This window comes from Sus scrofa, chromosome 8, assembly GCF_000003025.6.
Source record: "Sus scrofa isolate TJ Tabasco breed Duroc chromosome 8, Sscrofa11.1, whole genome shotgun sequence".
In the NCBI taxonomy this organism is placed as follows: Eukaryota; Metazoa; Chordata; class Mammalia; order Artiodactyla; family Suidae; genus Sus; species Sus scrofa.
Window position 1 is genome coordinate 13,781,696 of NC_010450.4, and position 22,389 is coordinate 13,804,084.

Here is a 22,389-nt window from a genome sequence, read left to right on the forward strand (position 1 = left end):
TACAATAGGAATAAAGTTTCAATATCTAATACAGAAATTTAGAAAAAAAACAACCAGCTTTAGGTAGTGTCGTATGTGCAAAAAATATATAAGGATATTTTCTCAGCTAATTCTAAAATAATAGGCATTATAGTAGGGCAGAATCCCATTTCTGGAGGTATTTTTAACTAGGTATGCTTCCTTTCAGGTTGCGGTTGCTAGAGAAATTATTCCTTGTTTGGTCATCTGACCTGATGTATCCAAGGTCCTTACATGTTCAGTAAAAATGTATTTATCTGAAAACTTAAAGAATTTTGTTTTTCTAAAACACATGATATTGTAGGCCCAATGTTTAAGATTATAATTTTACTTGGATAGTTTTTCTGGGTTAACATAGTGTGTGTGTGTTTGGGGGGGGGGTGCATGATTCACCAGAGCCCTTTTTTAGGTTCCTTGAGGTATCCAAAAAGTAAGTTAGAGGAAGGATCTTTCTTCCTCTCCAGTTGTGGAAGGTGAATTGACCATAGACTACCTAATCTGGGCTCAATTGATATAATAGTGATTGTGGCCACTAAACATCCTTGTCAGGTTAAATATGGTGCCCACAGAAATTCTCAGGGATTCTTGGCATTCAGTTTCCTGGTGCTGCCATGGATTGTTTAGCAGCTCTGCTCTTTCAAAAAGCCCATCGTTCATGGATACCTGTCTCTTCAGCCATTCTCAGTTTTCAGGTGATTCATATTGCCATGTAAGCCTGGACTTACACATTGCAAATCAGTCATGTTTTCCATTATGTAAATGTAATGGCAGTCCTAAAGAGGTGCAGATGGTTATGGCTTATAATAGAATGGATTATCGCCATAGGAATAAAAAACTCTTAAAAATGCAATAGCGATTCTGAATCGTGAAAAGGGTAGAATGGCAGAACTGTAATTCCTTTTCTTATTAGCTTGCAACTTGCTAGTGTCTTTACTAGTAGTTCATTTGGAGCCATCTGAGACCCTGAATCACTGATGGAAAAGTCAAATCCTCACAGCAAAGGAAACCATTAAAAAAAAAAAAAAAAAGGAAATACAACCTACAGAATGGAAGAAAATATTTGCAAACAATGCAACCAACAAGGCTTAATCTCCAAAATAAATGAAGAACTTACACCATTCAACAGCAACAACAACAAAAAAAACCCAGTCAAAAAAAAAAAAATGGGCAGAAGACCTAAAGAGACATTTCTCCAAAGAAGAAATGTCTTATGCCAGTGGGCACAAGATGCTCAACATTAGTAATTATTAGAGAAATGCAAATCAAACTACAGTGAGCTATCACCTCACACCAGTCAGAAAGGCCATCATTAATAAGTCTACAAATAACAAATGCTGTAGAGGGTGTGAAATAAAGAAACCCTCCTACATTGTTGTGGAAATGTAAATTGGTCCCCCCACTATGGATGTGCCTTAGAAATCTAAATATAGAACTATCATAAGATCCAGCAATCCCACTCCTGTGCATATTTCCAGACAAAGCTACAATTTGAAAAGATACATGAACTCTTATGTTCATAGCAGCATTATTCACAATAGCCAAGGCATGGAAACAACCTAAATGTCCGTGTGTCCATCTACAGAAGAATGGATTAAGAAAATGTGACATACACACAAAGGAATATTCTCAGCCATAAAAAAAAAAAAAGAAATAATGCCATTTGCATCAACGTGGGTGCAACTAGAGATTCTCATACTAAGTGAGGTAAGTCAAAAAAAGAAAGACAACTACCATGTGATATCACTTATATGTGGACTCTAAAATATGGCAAAAATGGACCTATCTACAAAACAGAAACAGACTCACAGTCTTGAAGAACAGATTTGTGATGGCCAAGGGGGAGTGGGAAGAGAGTGGGATGGACTGGGAGTTTGGGGTTAGTAGATGCAAACTACTACATTTAGAATGAAAAAACAACAAGGTCCTACTATATAGCACAGGGAAATATATCCAATCTCCTGGGATAGACTATGATGGACAAGAATGTAAAAAGAAATATGTATTTATAACTGAGTCACTTTGCTGTATAGCAGAAATTGACACACACTGTAAATCAACTTTTATTTAATAAAAAATCAAACCTTAATACTGTTCCTTCACTCTAATAAAAATAATAGTTCACATATATTGAGACCATGTTCTATCCCAGGGGCCATAAATAGGGCTTCCCATCTCATCTCATGTTTTATATCAGTGGTTAGTGCATAAGAATCTCCTGGTGAGCTGTTAAAATGATTCCTAGCTAACACCTACCATCCCTTAGTTCAGACTTAGAGTTCTAGAGCAGGACTGAAGAATTTGCATAACTAGCAAGTTTCAGGTGACATGATGCTACAGGTCTAGTGTGTACAGGTTGAGTAGCTCTGCAGATGATCCTGAGTCAGCCACTACTGTAGTTATCCTTATTTCATCCATGAGAACACTTAGCCTCAGAAAAAGGGGGTAAGTCATTTTCCCAAGGTCAAATCATAGAAAAAGGTGGAACTTGGATTTTAATCTACACTCTTAGTTTATGAATATATTACATTTTTACCTGGGTTCTACTTCTTGAATATATTAGTGAATTAGGTCTTTGATATGCCTGGATGGGTTTGAATGCAAACCACAATCTCCTATGGTAATAGAACTGTGGGGGAAATATTCTCACTGGTTTCTATTTTACCAATAGAAGCAGAGTGGTTGAAAAGACTAGAGGAATGATATCCTGGTAGCATTTTCTGGTAATTTAAAAGTATGGAGTTCCAGACTCAGGTTGCCAGGGTTTGTGAATAGCAGCTGAGCCACTGGCGACATCCCAGATCTCAGCAGGACAGGAGATTTTGAATGGACAATATTTCTTTGTTTAGTTTCTCAAAGTAAAATTAATCACGGCTGGACATTGTTTAGAAATTGTCTGGGTGTATACTTTCCAGTAATTGATTTGTTTCCACATGGACACCTTGTTTCTATGCAAATGGTTCTCCTTGATGGGTGATTTTATTCCTCTTTGTGCATGCCAGGGGGCAGTGTGGTTTAATGATAGTTACAATGTGTTTCTTGAAACCACATTGCTTTATTCTTTCTGTCTGAAATCTATGTTTTATTACATAGGAGGAAGGGGTATGGGACTTCCCGTGGTTCTCAGTTAAGCCTAGCTTCTAAAATCAGCTCATATTTTGCCTGTTCTTGCTTCACAAATATATTTCTCTAGCCCAGGAACCCTAAGAAAATCTGACTTTTTCAGGATAGATTTATTACCAAGAAGATAGCTCAGTAGTATAGAGTAGAAATTGTACAAAGTTAGTGTTGAATATCTATTTAAACATTAGAATGAAACAAAGGCTAAGCAAAGTGGAATTCTGCATTAATATAAATATGATTCCTTGGTGAGTGCTGAGCCAAGAGATGTTGTACAGTGAGATCAAGAAGGATGAAGTAATATCATATGATGTTTGTCCTTCTCTGCCTGGCTTACTTCACTTAGTGTACAAATCTCCAGGTCAATCTAAGTTGCTGCAAAAGACATTATTTCATTCTTTTTTTGGCTGGGTAATAGTCCATTGTATGTATGAACCGCATCCATCCATTATTTGTAATGGATATTTAGCTTGCTTCCATGTCTTGGCTATTGTAAATAGTGCTGCAGTGTATATTGGGGTGCATGTATCTTTTAAAATTATGGTTTTCTCTGGATATATGCCCAGGAGTGGGGTTGCTGGGTCATATGGTAATTCTATTTTTAATTTCTTAAGGAACCTTCGTACTAGTCTCTGTAGCAATTGTACCAAATTACATTCCCAACAACAGTGTGGGAAGGTTTCCTTTTCTTCACACCCTTTCTAGCATTTATTGCTTGTAGACTTTTTGATGATGGTCATTCTGGCTGGTGTGTGGTGATACTTCATTATAGTTTTGATTTGTATTTCTCTAATAATTAATGATGTTGAGTATCTTTTCATGTGCTTTTTGGCCATCTGTCTATCTTCTTTGGAGACATATTTATTTAGACCTTCTTCCCTTTTTTTTTTTTTTTTTTTGATTGGGTTGTTTGCTTTTTGATAGTGAACTGCATGAGCTGTTTGTATATTTTGGAGATTAATCCCCTGTGGGTCACTTCATTTGCAATATTTTCTCCCATTCTGTGGACTGTCTTTTGGTTTTCTATATAATGGTATCCCTTATATGTGGAAACAACAAAAATGATACAGATGAGATTATTTACAAAACAGAAAGACTCACAGGTTTCAAAAACAAACTTATGGTTACTAAAGGGGAAAGGTGCAGGAGAGAAATAAATTGAGAGTTTGGGATGTAAATACATATGTACACTACTATATATAAAATAGGTAAGCACTGAGGACCTACTGTATAGCACAGGTAACTACTCAATACTCTGTAATAACCTATATGGGAAAATCATCTGAAAAAGAAGGGATGTATGTATTTGTATAACTGAATCACTTTGCCATGCATCTGAAACTAACACAATATTACAAATAATTAACTCCAACATAGAATAAAAATTAAATTAAATTAAATTAAAAAAAAGAATGACTGGCATATATATACAAACTGATTAACTCATATTAATCAGTATAATTGATTAACTATAAACCCATAAACTGATTGCTTTTCTCAAATTTCTCTAAATGCTTTATCTTGAAGTGATTCAGGACCAGAGCATATACTGTAAAAGTTAGGGTATCACATTTTACCCAAATATAGAAATGTCTCTGTCACTAACATACACATTTTTGAACTACTAAGGCTGAAATATATATTTCTAAGAGATAAATTCATCCTGAGGTGATATTCATCCAATTTAAGAGTATTCATTCCTTAAAATTATCATTAAAGTGGGTTGTATTTCCTAAATTATTAAGACTAAATAGTATCTTGTAAAGCCCCTTAAATCTCTGTTATATGAAAGTGTTTATACCCTGTAACATGAATTTTATATGACTTGAAAACTATTTTTGTACTCCAGTTGTTAGCACAATAACTGAAAATTTATGAGAATTTTTTTTTCAAGTGCTTCAATGAAAATTGTTGAAATCCTTAAAAAAAAGAAAGAATTTGTGACCTTTTAGGACTTTGGAATTATCACTTATAATAAGTCTTTACTAATTTTGATATTCCAAAAACTCAACCCTTGAAGTTCAGAGGTATCATGGCAAGAAAGTTATTTGTCTTATGGAATGAGAGCTCCATAAACAATTGTTGTGTTTTATCATGATTGTAGCATTTTTTCTATTAGTTCCCAACGATGCATACACAAGGTAAATCTATTTGTCATCATTAATATTTGACATTGGAGAACCCCTTAGCTCATAAGTTTAAATTCATGAGAGCACAAAGGGCTTTTTTCATGTACAGAACATAATATGACAGTTGAGTGTACAGACTCCTGAAGTACGAACACCTGGGTTTGAACACCATCTCACCATTTACAAGCTGTATGACCTTGGGTAAGTGAGTTATCCTCTCATTTGTAAAATAAAACCCATAGGGTCAATGAAAGGGTTAAAGTATGCAAAATATTTAGAAAGTGCCAGGTACCTAGTAAACATTACATTAAATATAAATGGTAATTATCATAATTAGTGGACACAAAGTCAAGAATAAGAGTAGGGGAAAATCCACTGGGGCCTCTTTTCCTAGGTCTTAACCCTAATTGCTCTTGTGGTTTTCTCATGCAGAGGTGAGAAGAATCGAAGATTATTCTATAAAAAGATAGTGTTCTTCTAACTCTCTAGTCCAAGTCTCCTTTGCTCTGGCTTCCACACTAGTTTCTTCTTGGAAAGGGGTCCTTCTTAAGAAAAATCAACTGCAGGGCTGTCCTGCTGTAGAAACTCTGGAAGAGAAGAATTACAAAGAAGAAAGAACCTATTCAGAGGAAAAGTATTTTTTGAAATTTATTCCTCTTTCTAAAATTTTTGCTTCCTGGTGTCTTGGTCCAATTTTCACCCTAGGAATAAATTTGTCTGCAATATATACTTCTCTATCACCTCTTGAATGAAGGCAGACTCAGAAGAAGCTCCATCTGAAGTCATCTTCATGTTAAAATACAGTCCCTGTAGGGCATGGCCAAGAGCCTCATGTGCCCTCCACTAAATGACTTTGTTGCTGTGGTAGCTTCACTGTCAGATCTTGGTCATGCTACTCTGGCTTTTTATTTTGTTTTAATGATAATATTTTCAAATATCATAATTTCCTAGCATATATTTGATAAACCTTTTTCTTTTATTACATTTCATCCACTTAAAAGATACTCAAATGTTAAATCTTTAGTATCACAGAGTTATATTGTCATTATCCTTCTTTCTTTCCCAGCTTTATTGGGATATAATTGAGAGAGAACACTGTGCAAGTTCAGTTGTGCACCCTGTCTATTCGATTGCAAAATGATTCCTACTATAGTATTAGCTAACATTCCCAATAAGTCACATATTTACCATTTCTTTTTAGTGATAAGAATATTTAAGATCTACTCTCTTTGAAACTTTCAATATATGACAGTACTGTTAACTAAAATCACTAAACTGTGTATTCATTCTCTAGAACTTACTCACCTTATAACTGAAAGTTTGTACCCTTTGACTAATACTCCATTTCTTTCACCATCTGTCCCATGGTAATCACCATTCCACTCTATATTTGACTTAAAAAAAATAGATTACACATATAAGTGATATCATAGATTATTTGTCTTTCTCTGTCTGATTTATTTCACTTAGCACAGTGCCCTCAAGTTTTATCAGTGTTATTGCAAAGAGCAGACTCATTTTTTTTTTCTCATAGTTGAATAATACTCCATTGTGTATATGCACCATATCTTCTTTATCCAGTCATGTGTTGACGGACACTTAAATTGTTTCCATAACTTGGCTATTGTGAATAATACTGCAATGAATATGGGAATGCAGATATAGTTTTAAGATCCTGTTTTTATTGCCTTTGGCTATATATCCAGAAATGAAATTGTGGATCATAGGGTAGTTCTATTTTTAATTTTTTGAGGAAGCTCCATACTGTTTTCCCCAGTGGCTCCACAAATTTGCATTCCCAGCAACAGTGCAAGAGTGCCCTTTCCTCTGCATCCTTCTCCAACATTTATCTCTTGTCTTGCTGATGATAGCCATTCTGAAGGGTGTGGGGTGATAGCTGTGATGCGGTTTTGATTTGCAATTCTCTGATAATTAGTGCTGCCAAGCACTTTTTCATGTATCTATAAACTATTTGTCTGCCTTCTTTGGGAAAATATCTATTTAGCTCTTCTGACCATGTTATAACTGAGTTGTTTAATTGCTATTGAGTTGCATGAGTTCTTGATATATTTTAGATATTAATCACTTAGTAGATTTGCTAAGATTTACTTATACGATTTACTAATATTTCTTCCCTTTCCATAGATTGCCTTTTCATTTTGTTTGTTTGTTTCTTCTGCTCTATGGCAACTTTTTGGTTTGCCATAGTTTCAATTTATTAGTTTCGCTTCTGTTGATTGTTTTTTGGTGTCATATCTAAAAAATCCTTACCAAGACCAATGTCAAAAAAGTTTCCCCCTATGTTTTTTTTTTCTAGAAGTGTTATGTTTTCAGTACTTATGTTTACATGTTTAATACATTTTCAGTTAATTTTTGTGAATGATGTAGGTAGGGGCCCCATTTCATTCTTCTGTACATGATTATCCAGTTTTCCTGACAGCATTTAACATAGAAGACTTCCTTTCCCTATTGAGTATTCTTGGCTCACTTGTCAAAATTAGTTGACTGTATATTTGGGAATTTATTTCTGGGCTCTCAATTCTGTTCCATTGGTATATGAATTTATTTATTTATTTATTTTGCAAATGCCATACTTTTTTGATTGCTATATCTTTATGGGATAGTTTGAAATCAGGAGATATGAGGCCTCTAGTTTTGTTCTTTCACAAAATTGCCTTGACTATTCTGGATCTTTTGTGGGTCTATATGAATTTTAGAATTGTTTTTTTCAAGTTGTGTGAAAATTCCATTGGCATTTTGATAGGGATTGCATTAAATCTATTGATGACTTTCAGTAGAATGGACATTTTAACAATATTAATTCATTGATTCATAAACATAAGCTATCTTTCCATTTATTTGTGTTTTCTTCAATAATTCTTTTTGTAAAACTCTTATAGTGTTCAGTGTACAAATCTTTCATCTCATTGGTTAAATTTATTCCTAGGTATTTTATTTTTTTGATGTTATTGTGAATTTTATTTATTTCTTTTTCAGATGTTTCATTGTTAGTATATAAAAATATAATTGGTTTCTGTATATTGAATTTGTATATCAGTTCTAACAGTTTTTGGTGGGGTCTTCAGGATTTTCTATATATAAAATCATGTCATCTGTAAACGAAGACAATTTTACTTCTTCCTTTTCTATTCCATTGCTTTTTATTTTTTTATCTTGACCGATTGCTCTGGTTACGACTTCTATCATTGTGTTGAATAGGAGTGGTGAGAGTGGGCACATTTGTCCTGTTCCTAATCGTAAAGGAAACCCCTTCACTCTTTCACTGTTAAGTATAATGTTAGCTGTGGACTTATAAGTCCTTTATTGTGTTGATTTATATTCCTCTATGTCCAATTTGTGGGCCATTTTATCTTGAAAGAATATTATATTTTGTCAAATGGCTTCCCTGCATCTGTTGAGATGATCACATGAATTTTATCTTTCTTTCTATTAAGTGATGTATCACATGTTGATTTTTGTATGTTAAACCATCTTTGCATTCTAGGGATAAATCCCACTTGATCATGGTATTTGACGCTTTTCATATGTTGCTTAATAATTGTTTGCTATTATTTCATTAATAATTTAGCAGCTATATTCATCAGGATATTGGTCTGTAGTTTTCTTTTCTTATAGTTTCCTTGTTGGGCTTTAGTATCCATGTAATGCTGGCTTCATAAAATGATTTTGGGAGTCCATCCTCCTTTTCTATTTTGGGGAAGAGTTTGAGAAGGACTGTCGTTAATTCTTTAATATTTAAATTCTTTAAATGTTTGGTAAATTCTTTAAATGTTTGGTAGAATTCACTAGTGAAACCATCTGGTCCTGAGTTTCTCTTGATTGGTTGGCTAGTTTCCAGGAATCTATTTTTCTTTCCTTTTGAGAGAAGCTTGACTAAATGAGAGGTCTAAGAGCTTGGAGAAGGTTTCTTCTATACTCTCATTGACATTAAAAAAAATGAAATGCAAAGATAGTATTAGGGAAGTAGCTTGTTGACAGTTTGGGTACCTTATAGAGTATTTTGTAAATACCACCAAGTTAAGGGCAGGATGCCATGGTTTAGGGCTCTAGTAAATGATATAGTACCCATGGCTAACTATTGAGTGCTGCTGTAGATGATAATACTGTTCCCAATACATTCATAGGATTCATCTAATTCAAGGTACTGGTTCCCATTTCAGTGATAAAATTTATGTTACAACTATCAGTGCACCCTCTTTAATCAACTAGAGCACCTCTTTTCATGTGATCAAAGGATCTGAAAATATGTAAGATTGAAAGCGTTTTGAAAAGGTCAAAAATGTTTCTCAAATGCAACTTATTACCTAAATCTGTTCTGATTAAGTCTGCACAATCATGGTGTCCCTATTCTCCTCTAAAATGAGCTGTTGAATATTGAGGGATAGAATAATTCTGTAACAAAAGTAATAAGTAACCATAGCATTGAGTGTAGAACCTATTAAAACTATTTTTCTTTCTTAATTGTTCATTAAAGTGTGTGTGTGTCTGTGTGTCTGTGTGTGTATACATAGAATTGAACCCAGGAAGCAGGGTGACCTGGTGTTTTATTTAACAGACATTCTGAACAAGATCAAAGCAACATCTCCATCCCACACAGGATAGGGTCTTTTCTTGTGACTGGGCTATATTTTGCTTGCAATAGGTTTTACATAAACCTACATCAATAAGTTCAAAGACTAGTAATAGTGGGATAAAGAAGATTCAAGGATGAAAGTAATCTTTCAAAGGAGCTATTAGAAGTATTTAGTCTTTCCGATGCTTGTATCTAATTCATAAATCTGTGACTCAGAAGCTTGTGCAAATATTCAAAATGACTTTTCCAAATGCCATCGTTTTTTTAACAGTGCCTGAATCAGTGTCCAAGTAAACACATTATCTTCCACGACATGACACAGGAACTAGTGTATTAACATACGTTCTGCCAAACAGGTTTCCTAACCGGATCTATTGTCTTTTCCAATGAAATGAAACCCTAAAATGCCGATATGAATAAATTACTAACAACGGACTCTTCAGTTATCTTTAATGCTTTGCCAAATACCAACTTGATTGCAATGCTGATATTTAGTAGAAAGAAGAAAGAGGGTATCTGAGGAAGAATCAAACTAACAGGGGTAGTAGGCTAGAGTATTTCTGTGTCAGATTCCATCTGAACAATTCTGTTTTTTTAAAGGTCGGAAGCCCATACATACTTGGAATTTTTGCTCTGCCTTTGATTTAAAGCGCAAAATCAAAAGCCTGTTCTATGAAAAGAAGTGCACTTGAGCAACCCAGGAATGTGCTGAAGCTTTCTACAAATTAATCTCTTCTTTAGTGAAGTGAAACATCGGAACCATTCAGGGACACTGGGAGGGGCTCAGGGGTTTGAATTTGAGCCAAGCTTAATGAGAGGGAGTTGGAGGCAAAATGGAATTGAACTGTACCTTATTAACTGGTGAAAGCTGTGAAAGAGGTGGACTTATTGGCCAAGAACTCTTTCCCTTTGTTGTAATTAACTACAGGGAATATTTTGAGGTAGTTGTCATGCTCTTTAAAGATCATGGTATGTTTTTAAGATCTTGTATGTTTTAAAGATTTGGAGATATTTCCCTAATTCCGGTTTCCAAATTTCCCACTACCTTGAGGACACACATGGTTATGTCTCAGTTGAGTAAATATTGATTTCTTTGGCCATTTTATGAGAGATCTATACTGCTAGCCACTGTGTCAGGTGCTGGGGGAAAAGCAATGATAATTGCAATCCTGGCTGGGAGTGACTCGCATTCCAGTGAGAAATTCTGGAATCTCTCCCAGTGGGAAAAGCAGAAAACAAGAGGCCAGACATGCATCAGGCATTTAGCTTAGGTCTTTGAGCACATCATTTCTTTTAGGGACCACGACATAGCTTTCCCAGAGAGACCCTTCTATGGTAAAATGACGACTTATTCCATAAGTCTCTTCCACAGAAAATTTGCTGGGTAGGAAGCTTGGCATAATGAGAGTGATTTTCAACTAGAGTTCAGGAAACCTGGATTTTCTGACAGAGAAAGATCATCTTGAACCAATTCCTAAAGCTTCCTATGCATGCCTCCTTGTCTTATTTTGTAAAATGGATGCGAGACCTGTTCTGCAGGGTTATTGTGAAGAAAGTCCTGTCTATACTTAGCAACAGGTTAGCATGGCCAGTTATTTGATTAGCATCTTCTTATCAGTCAGAAAATCCTAATTTTGGTGGCCATGTTCTCTCTTCAGAGCCTGTGTGGGGTGGAATAAATAATACTGTGCCAACAGAATGGCCACTGAATTGAGTGCAGAGTCATAGTTGTTTCTTAAGTGGGTCTCCAAAGTGAAGGGGTCTCCACAGATTGCGTAAATTGGGTAAATAAGATGTGCACTAAGGTTGGGGAAAAATAATACCACTTTTCACTTTTACCTCTTCCATCACATTTAATAATGCACATATTTGAATAGTCAGTTTATATAAACTTTGTTAATAAGTACACATTTATTAGGAGCAAATGATCCCTTTTTCTTAATTGACAGAATTTATAGTCAAAAGAGTTAGCGGATTCTAATTTTAAAAAAGGAACAACTAAATTATCAAGAATGTATTTCTCTTCAGTCAAAAGCGATGAGTATCCAAAACTAGCTTTATTTAAACTCTCTTTAATGTGAGCCTAGAAAATCCTTCAGATATAAAGACAGAAATAGTCTTTGTTGTTACTTGTCTATTATATTTACAATCTGATTTGCAGAGGTTCTCTGGAAGATGAAGTCTGTTTTTAACACCAGCCTTCAGAATTCTTTGAGGACATGGGAAAGGCTGCAGAAGTGAAACACATCACTGCATTCTCCAGAGTGTTTCTTGATTGTGTAAGACACCTGCAGCTCCAGATCTGCTTTCCTCTCTTTCCCCCTTCTGGTGAGCTCTGGGGAAGATGAGCACTGTGACTGTATCTTCCAGAGTTCTCTTCTGGCTTCAGTTTTCCTTTGGCTAATGAGAAGTCCTGGCAAGGTATGGACAGTGGAAGAGGAGAAAGTCCGAGACATTTGTTACCTCAGTTCCCTCCGGACAAGGGGATGACTTGGCAGTGGCTGAATGGCCATAGCCTCTGACCAGCAGATCTCCCCCCTGGGCAGAGTTTGCCTGGTTCCTGGTGCTGGTCCCTCTCTTTGCTTCTTCAGGTTGAGAGATGCTAAGAGGAATCTTGCCATTTCTGTGCTATCTCTTGTTGGCGTCTGGAATCTTGCCCTTGTGTGGTTAGTAGACTATCATTTTACTCTTCATAATTCCCCCTTTTGGCTTACATTAGTTACTTGTCATGACTCCGAGTGGTTCTCCAATTCATTTCAACTTACATCTCTTACTAGACTGCAGAAGATAAACAAATGGATAACACACAGACCTGAATCTTCCAAATCTGGCTATGCCCTGAGTTTATTTGTTCCTATATTCAAAGAGGGTTTTTGATGTTGTGCTTGTTAAAGCAGAATAGTTTTGTTTGTTTGTTTGTTTTTAGACACTCTATAAGAAAGTATTCTTTTAACAGAAAATACTAAGTCCCTGGTTTTTCTTACCTGATGCAAATATGTCCGTGAAAAAGGAGGTGGGTATCTGCCCAGACAATTGCCTTTCAATAGGTCACATAACAAGCAATGATACGTTTCTTTGGAAAAAAATATACAAACACATAGTGATAACATGCTTATAAAAAGGTGGGTTTCTTTGGAAACTGTGTGCCAGCTCTGCCCTGGTGAAGTGACCTGACCTCCCAAAGAAAGTGTACAGTTTATTACAGTGTAATTTAGATACATAGAGATACAAATTTAGAAGGAAAATATGCCTTGTGTTAAAATCAGATTTTTAAAAGAAACTAATGGGGCTACTAACAAAGACACTTCACATTTATTGAGTGCTTATTATGTGCTTTATATTCCATATTTAATTCTCATAACAACCCATAAAGTATGATTTTTAATCTTTACTTTTTTTGTGAAAGAAACTGAAGAATAGAAGAAGAAATTTACTCAAGATAGTAATCTATATTCTCTAGCTCCACATATAAGCTGATGCTTTTACATAATCAACAGGAAAATATAATGTTGAATTAACAAACATATTTTATGAATAAAAATATTTTCCTCCTGTCCACCATGTATTAGATTTGCTTTATCATTAGGATTACTCAAAAAGGTTTTATGGCCAGACATCCTTTCTTCAATCTAGGAAGCTTTTCAGCAGCTGCAGTTGGATTATTTCAGAAAAGAAAGAAATTCTACACTTCCTCTGAGATGTAGTAAATGAATATACTTTTAAAAAGAAAGATTTGGGGGAGTTCCCATGATGGCTCAGCAGTTAACGAATCCGACTAGGAACTGTGAGGTTGTGGGTTCGATCCCTGGCCCCCTCAGTGGGTTAAGGATCTGGCGTTGCCATGATCTGTGGTGTAGGTCACAGATGTGGCTTGGATCTGGTGTTGCTGTGGCTGTGGCATAGGCTGGCAGCTACAGCTCCGATTTGACTCCTAGCCTGGGAACGTCCATATGCCTTGGGCGTGGCATAAATAGACAAAAAAAGAAAAAAGAAAAAGAAAAAGAAAGATTTGGGGAATTCCCATTGTGGCTCAGGTGATTAAGGACTGTCAGGATGCAGCTTCAATCCCTGGCCTCGCTCATTGGGTTAAGGATCTAGCATTGCTGCAAGCTGTGGGCATAGGGCACAGATGTGGCTTGGATCCAGTGTTACTGTGGCTGTGGTATAGACCACAGCTGTGGCTGTGATTCGACCCCTAGCCCAGGAACTTCTATATGTCACAGGAGTGGTCTTAAAAATAAGTAAATAATAAATAAATAAAAATAAAAAAGAGAGATTTTGGCCTTTCAAAAATTAGGATGTTAAGATAAAAATCATTTTTGAAGCAGATAAAAATACTGTTTTAAAATAAAAAACCCAATTGTCTAAAGCTTCTCCCAGTTTGGTCACATATCAGTGTAATAGTCTGGGCTGCTTAAGGAGCAGAGACAAATATTTCAACCTAAGTTTACAATTGGAAATGAACATGAAAATCTACGCTCTTTGAGAAGCTGTGAAGTGTCTTGGATGTTTAAAATATGTCACATTGACTTTTTTTTTTTTTTTTAAATCCCTAAGTTTTGTCTAGGTGAAAACAGATCTAGCTGGCAAACGGTGGCCCCCACCGTTGTTCGAAATATGTGATTTATCCTGCATGGAGCAAAGAGGAAGGGCCAGAGTGCTCTGGGTTCTGGTCTCTTCTGATACTGAGCAGGCCCTAGCTTTGCTCCTGAAATCTGGCTTTGAATGTCTTTTGGCCAGGCTTTACTGTAGATCAAATACATTCCATCAGAAGATGTGTAACTAACCTCCTAGGATTACCCTGCATTTCTGAGACTGAAGTTCAGAATCTGTGGAAGTAGCATTTCCCATAGAATTCAATGTAAGTTCTATAAAAAAGAAAAAAAAAAAAAAAGGAATGAATGTCACATGAGATCATTATTAAGAAGGAAAACCATTTCTGATGGAAAATTCCAAGTTCCCTTTGAACAACTACTGCCTCGGGGAATGTCCTTAGGAAGCAAAAGCCTTGCTTCTAATATGTCATTAACTGTGCTTATGATTTCCTTTGTGTGTTTATAGGTAGGAGTCAAGGTATGGAATGTACAAATATTACACAAAAATTACAGTACACTGATTGCTGCCTTTGCCAATCCACTCCCCAGAAAGTCATGAAACACAGCAGTGGCATCTCTGGTATGCATGGAAACTTAAGCTTTACCTTTGGTTAACCTTACAAGCTAGGCCTGACCCAGAGCCTACATTGTATGTGTATTAAATATTTTGAATGAGTTTGGAAATCTGGACACTTGTGAACAAGTTTGAAATCTGTTTCAGAGAGAATCTCCTCAGCCCTACTCACGCTTGACAGTAAAGAAGAGATATTTTCTATAGAAAAGAAACCAAAAATAATGTCCATTTGTCCCTTGGGCTCTGCTCCACATTACCCATTGCTGATTTTGTTGACTGAAGCTGGGGAGAAATTGTGTGCGGAATTGGTGCAAGTCCAGCGCTAATGGGGCCAAAGGTCACTGGTCTGGTTTATTTCTGGGGGCTGTTGTTACTCTGCCCCATCTGGCACAGCTATGCCCTTTCCCATCAGGGTTATGGGGTTCTCAGAACTGATGTGTGGCCTAGAGGAGTGAACTTGATTCTCTTTTCAGGTGACTGAACTCCCCTATCGCATTGCTCTTTGCTCTGAGACCTTGAACAAAATGTTGAGCTTCTATCTTGGTCTTGATTTCCTTTTCCAAAGGTTGGAAACATTTACGATTATTTCACCAGCTAAGATCTTAACCCACTGATGGTAATGAGCACAAATTACTTTTGTTCTATTTCCCATGCGATGCCTTACCTGTTGCCAGATATAAAGGCAGACTTAGAAAAATCCTTATTGATTAATCCTGGGCCACTGGAAGATCGCATGGTGGCAAGTTTTTTCTATAATATCAAATAATAATGGTTATAGTAGTGGTAGTAACAGCAGTCCTAGTACTAACAGTAGTAGAAGTAGCAGGAGCAGTTTGTAGTATGATATTATGCTGACTGCATAATGTTTCTTTAATGATTAATATCTATTTTTAGTCTCATCACAATCCTCTTAGGCAGATATTATTATTCTATCCATTTATGGCCAAAGAAACTGAGGACAAGAACACTCAAATTACTTGACTAAGGTCAACAGCAAGGAAGTGGCTGAACTGGGGATTGCTTGAAGTTGCTTCCAAAGTGAGGGTAATTTAACCACTACAAAACTATCTGAATTTGGACACTGAGGTATTTCCAGTAAACCCAACCATTATTCAATCTGTTTAACTACTGTAGAGATTTGACACATGCAGACCTGTCTAGCTTAGAAAATGAGGGGTAAAATAATTGAAGAATAGAGAAAGTAGAAGTAGAATACGAGTCTACTTTATTCCTTATCAGCCTCCTTCCATAAAAGAGCTTCAGAAGTTGAGAAAATATAAAACTTTCCAGTACCGATTTTCTTGGTTTCCTTTACAAACAAAATAAATCAGACTGCCTGTGGTTACGTTATACTCTTTGGGAAAAGATCTAATTTGCTCTTGTTCAGATTTTCTGGTAAAAAGCCAGTTTCCATCCAAAGGTAGATTGGTAAATTAACGAATGAAAACTGCAGGCAACCCTCAAACTAATCGCAGTCTTGAGTAAGAGCACAGTTTCTTGTAGCTCCTCTCATTGAGTAAAAAGATCAGTTTCATCTGTGGTTCTTCATACCTTCAGGGCATCATTGATCCAGCTTCCTGCTCCCCCAGATTGGCACTCAAAATTGCCTAAAAATATGTTCCATCTGTCTCCTTACCTGGAACAACAGGAAGGGGGAAATTTGTTGGGATACTTTTGTGAATTTTTAGACCCTTTTAAAATCAGTACGTTTTGTGAAGTGGACCAAATTTTGTCCTCCCAGCGTACATACGTGGAAGCCCTAACCTCCAATGTAACTATTTGGAGGCTGAGTTTTTAAGAGGTAATAAAATTTACATGAGGTTGAGACCTAATGCTATAGGGTTGGTGACTTTTAAGGAGAGGAAGAGAGGTTTCTTCCTTCCCGCCCCCAACCCCAGAGGCATCTAGGAAGGGCCATGTGAGCACGTGGCATGACAGCAGCCTTATGCAAGTCAGGAAGAGAGCTTCACCAGTACCTGACTGTGCTTGGCATCCTGATCCTGGATTTCTAGCCTCCAGAAATGTGGGAACATAAATCTGTTTTGTTTAAGCCCCTTAGTCTCTGATATTTTGTTATGCCAGTCCTAGAAAATTAATACAGGAGTTCCTGTATGGCTCAGTGGGTTAAGGATCCAAGGTTGTCACGCCTGTGGCATGGGATTGATCCCTGGCCCAGGAACTTCTGCATGCCGCAGATGTGGCCAAAAATAAATAAATAAATAAAAAACAAAGATTAATATATATTCTTTTAAGCATTTGGAACATTAGAATGACGTAAGGGTGTACTTTTTGTGTAAAAAAAGCCTTCTTAGTGCCTTTGGTAGCACCTCAAATTGAACAACAATTTACTAACTCAAAGTTTTGATTGGCAATGAGGATTTATTCAAGTTTTGCTTTGAATAATAAAACCATACTAACCTTAGATATCATCTATTCCATCTCTTTATTTTATACATGAAGAAATTGAGGCATAGATAGGGGAACTGACTTGCCCAAAGCCCCACCTTAGTTAGTTACAAAAGCTGTGCTCGTGTTCAAATACTTCAACTTTCTCTTCTCCTTCTAACATACAAAACATTTTATCTTGTCTTTATAGTTTTACAATCAATTTAGTTGTATATTTTCATTTCCTAAACTTCAATGTCAATGGTTTACCTTTTCAAAATATTCTGTTTGTTCCTTGAAGTAATTATTTTGGACTGTATGTTTCTCTACCTGTTTTTACTACCTTATAAAGCACACGGTTTTCAGGGAATGCATTAATAAGATTTTCCATTTTTTGGCTGCTTTCTTCAGTTAATAAGTTATAGTGGTTTTCATCTATGTGTTTCAGCTCCACTAAAAGGTTGATTTTACTGAAATAAACATGCAAATTTTTCCTTATTAAATGTGCTGAATTTGTAATTATAGACCTTAATTAGATTATGGTCACTGTCCTTGAATTTTCTTTACTCCTATATTACTAGGTATTTTTTTTTTTTTCCCTCTTCCACATAAAAGAAGGTCTCTGGCTGTTTCCATTTTTAATTCTGCCTTCCTGAGCTACAAAAGGGCTTTTGTTATTCCCTCACAGGGAGTGTTGATGCCTTGTGAAGTCTAAGGATGGCTTTGTCAGATAGAGTCTTGGCACAGACTCAAATAAGTCCTCAATCTTCATATACCGATGCTATGTATAGACATGTGTGGTACTTTGTAGACATTTTGAAGACCATTTCTGATCTTTTTCAAATAAGGCAGTTTAATCTCAACCTAAGATTGAGGTGGTGTAGGATCCCCTCGCCTATGGTTTAAAGTGGATTTTAATCAAAGGGCTATCCTGGTGATGAGAGTGGATGTTTCTAGGGGAACTAAAAGTTTACAAAGCAATTTCCCATCCATGACTGCCTACACTCTTCACATTAACCGTGTGAGAATTTTACAGGATGAATAACATTACATTCCTTTTGGAAATGATGAGATGGGAAATGAGTACTCAAATGACTGACTCAGGACAAACCACTAGTGAGAACTGGGAAATCCATAATTTTCTGTCTCCAGTCTTTTCTTTTTTAGCATCTATGCACTTCCTTACATGAGGTACGTCTATATCATTAGGATATTATTTTAATTACAAAATGTTTTGATGAGTTTCTTCTAAACTATGAGGATAGAAGCCATAAGTTTGAATTAAGTAGAATCTAGCTATTAGTTCTAGTTATTAATCTCATATATAAAAACGTATATATATGGTTTTTTTGGCTGCACCTGTGGCATGTGGAATTTCCTAGCCCAGGAAGGATTGAACCTGCATCACAGCAGTGACAATACTGAATCCTAAACCTGCTAGGCCACCAGGGAACATCCAGTGATCAATTTTTTTTTTTTTTTTTTTTGTCATTTTGCCTTTTCTAGGGCCACTCCCGCGGCATATGGAGGTTCCCAGGCTAGGGGTCTAATTGGAGCTGTAGCTGCTGGCCTATGCCAGAGCCACAGCAACGCAGGATCCGAGCCACATCTGCAACCTATACCACAGCTCATGGCAACACCGGATCCTTAACCTACTGAGCAAGGCCAGGGATCAAACCCGCAACCTCATGGTTCCTAGTCGGATTCGTTAACCACTGCGCCACGACGGGAACTCCTAAGTGATCAAATATTTTTAAAGTCACTAGGTGCTTTACTCAGTTCCATTTTCAAATTAAAGTTGATATTATTGGATATAGATTTAGTTAATCATGACCTAGAATTACTGAAACCCAATTCTGACCTAACATCTCTCACCCGGGTAAGAAATGTGGCACCTGCAGCAAACAGTCTCTGTTTCTATTTATTAGGGTCTATTTGATACACATTTGATAATAATAGTCCAGTGTAGAAACGCAGGAAGAGACTGATATTCTAGAGGTTAATAGCATTTTAGACCTGGCTTTGGATCTTGTCTTTCACAAGTTAGTCAAGATACTTAACCTCTGTAAGGCTCACCTTCAATGTTTTTTTTTTTTAAAAAAAAGAAATTACTACAGTATTTTTATAATGTGTTAGTTAGAAACCTTTAATAAAATAGTACTTGAAAATTGCTTTGCGCAGTGTGACACCTTGCTCTCAGGCATTTACTTTCTTAAAATCAAAGCTAATCCAAATCAAAGTTTCCAAAGTTTCTTGCCTCCATTATGAAGTCTAGATTTTTAGCTTACTACTCAAAATCCTTCACAGTCTCTGGCTACTTTCCACTCTAATTTCATCCCTCTCTAGTTCTACCTGAGCGTCATTCTGGCCCCACTGAAATGACCACCATCCTTTGCCATACCCATATGCCCTGCTCTATCCTTTCTATTTCACCAAGTGTTTTTCTTATCCTACTGTCACTTTTGGAAAGGCTTCTCCTTCTCTTCTTTCAGGATAAAGCACATTAGAAATTTACTGCCCTGCTCTGTTTCCAAGATACATTCCCCTTGTATCTATAGTAGTACTACTTTCCATCCTTAATTGCACACTATTACCCATTTCCCTGTCTCTTTCACTAGACTTTAAGGCTGTGGGAAGAAGTATTTTGTTCATCTTTGCATTTCAGTGTCAGGCATAGAGCAGACAGTCAATAACTGTTAGATTGAATTGAATTGATCAATTAATCTATAAATTATTACAGAAGATTAAATATCTGATGTATCTGGGGGCATGTCTTCAGCAGTAAAATTTTGTGAAATATTTAAAGTTTATTGAGTAAAACTTAAGACGAAGTACTTCTTGAGCTTTTGCTTAAATAAATTAGATGATTGCTATGCAGTATCAGCCCAAGGCCTGAAATATTATAGGTGCTTACAAACTTTAATCCTTGTACCCACAGGAGGAAATGTGTTCAAATGTGAAATGGTTAGAGCAGTTCTTTCTTTCTATGACAACTTCCCCCAAATTGTTTAGAAACCATTTGTACAAGTCATTTAAATTAATATTTAGACAGACAGCTCATTCAACGTGTTTTACTCTGGCGATTTTACTGTCCTCTGAAAATGTTTGAAAATGAATTTTGAGTATAAAATTTTCAGAGACTATTGCCAATTTACATCCTCTAACCTTCAGTTAATGGGTAAATAATAACATCAATTTTTATTTTGTTCTTAGTGTGAGCTCTTCTAACAAATTGATAAATGCAGAAGAGCAATTATCATAGAAAAACTCAAAGCATGTTTATGTAGGTGGAATTAATTCCCTATTTGCGTCTTTTCTTTTTCCTCTGTTTAGATAATACAATTTGAATCTGGCTAAATAAAATGTATACAATTAAATAGTTCCTTTGGAGCCTCCTTGTCCATCATTCTTAAAGAAAGATGCAATAAACTGGTTAGAATTCCTTTGTTGATTTTGATCAGATATCTTAAATTTATCCAAACTGGTTTTTTTTTTTTTTGGTCTTTTTGCCATTTCTTGGGCCACTCCAGTGGCATATGGAGGTTCCCAGACTAGGGGTCTAATCGGAGCTGTAGCTGCCAGCCTACGCCAGAGCCAGAGCAACGCAGGATCCGAGCTGCGTCTGCGACCTACACCACAGCTCATGGCAATGCCGGTTCGTTAACCCACTGAACAAGGCCAGGGATTGAACCTGTAACCTCATGGTTTGTAGTCAGATTTGTTAACCACTGTGCCATGAAGGGAACTCCCAAACTGATTTTATATTTATGTTATTTTTCTTGGAATTCAGAATAATCCATTCAACTCTGCTTTGGTGTTGGTATGTAGGATGACATCATCCTAGGCTACCTATTATATCTATTAATAAGATCGCTCACAAGATGAGCTGTACTTTTTGGATATAAAGGAAAAATCAACTTTATCTCAATAATCTTAAAACAATACTGAAATTTTATCCTTTGGAAGAAAGAATTAAAACTTTCCCCATGTTTCTTATATGTATAAAATTAAGTGTTATGAATTTCTGAATTTTTTGCCATTGCTCCAGGGTGGACATAAGCACCGGACTTCCTTTCTGACACTCACATCCTCATCACTGACAGATGTTCCTAAAAGAAGGAGAATCACAAAAGACTAAGCAAGGAAATAGTTTCATACTTAACCTTTTCAAACTTTAGTTTTCATAGGTAAAATGAGGATAACATTAATCTCTAACTCCTAAGTTGTTGTAAAAATTAAATCGGATCCTGAATGTTACCGAGCACCAAATGCTTGGTAAGGGTTAGCTATTAATATTAAAACTAGACCTTTAACTGCAAACTCTGAATCAACCTCGCGTTAATATTTAATCTTAATATATGTTAATTCTAATACTCATCTTGCATGGTTTCCATGGAACACATATGATTTGAATCAGTGATAAGGCATTTACAAAGAAGACTGAAATAGCCTTTGGCAAGAAGGCAGAGAGGCCTGTGCATGTATTCATGTACGCACCTGTCCATCCCTTGGTCTACCCCAGATGTCCAGCCATTCACCCAATACGTACAAGATTTGTAACTCTATCATGCCAAACAGATTACGTTGGCTTTGGAAATGTGTCAACATGCCTAAACTGAAATTCATTTACTGGGGTTGTTGTTCCTATATATTTCCCATCAGTGTGGGCCACAGGAGAGATTTTTGTGTGAAATTTGAAGTATGCAATTGAAGCAGCAATCCTTTTGTAGCTCATTCGCATTATCTTGCCTGCTGGTGTGCCCATTGATATAAGGCAATGGCCAGCCCGCAACTACTCCACCTTAGATCCATCTTTATCTGCTCTGCCTCCTTAACCAGGTGTATGTATTTAGCTCTGTGATGCAGTCTGGGTTCTGTAAGACACCTATACCATAAAGATTGGAGTCAGAAAGAACTGTTTCAGTCTATCCTCCTGGGCTCCATCTGTAGCTTGTGTTCCCAACTTATTCTTGTCCC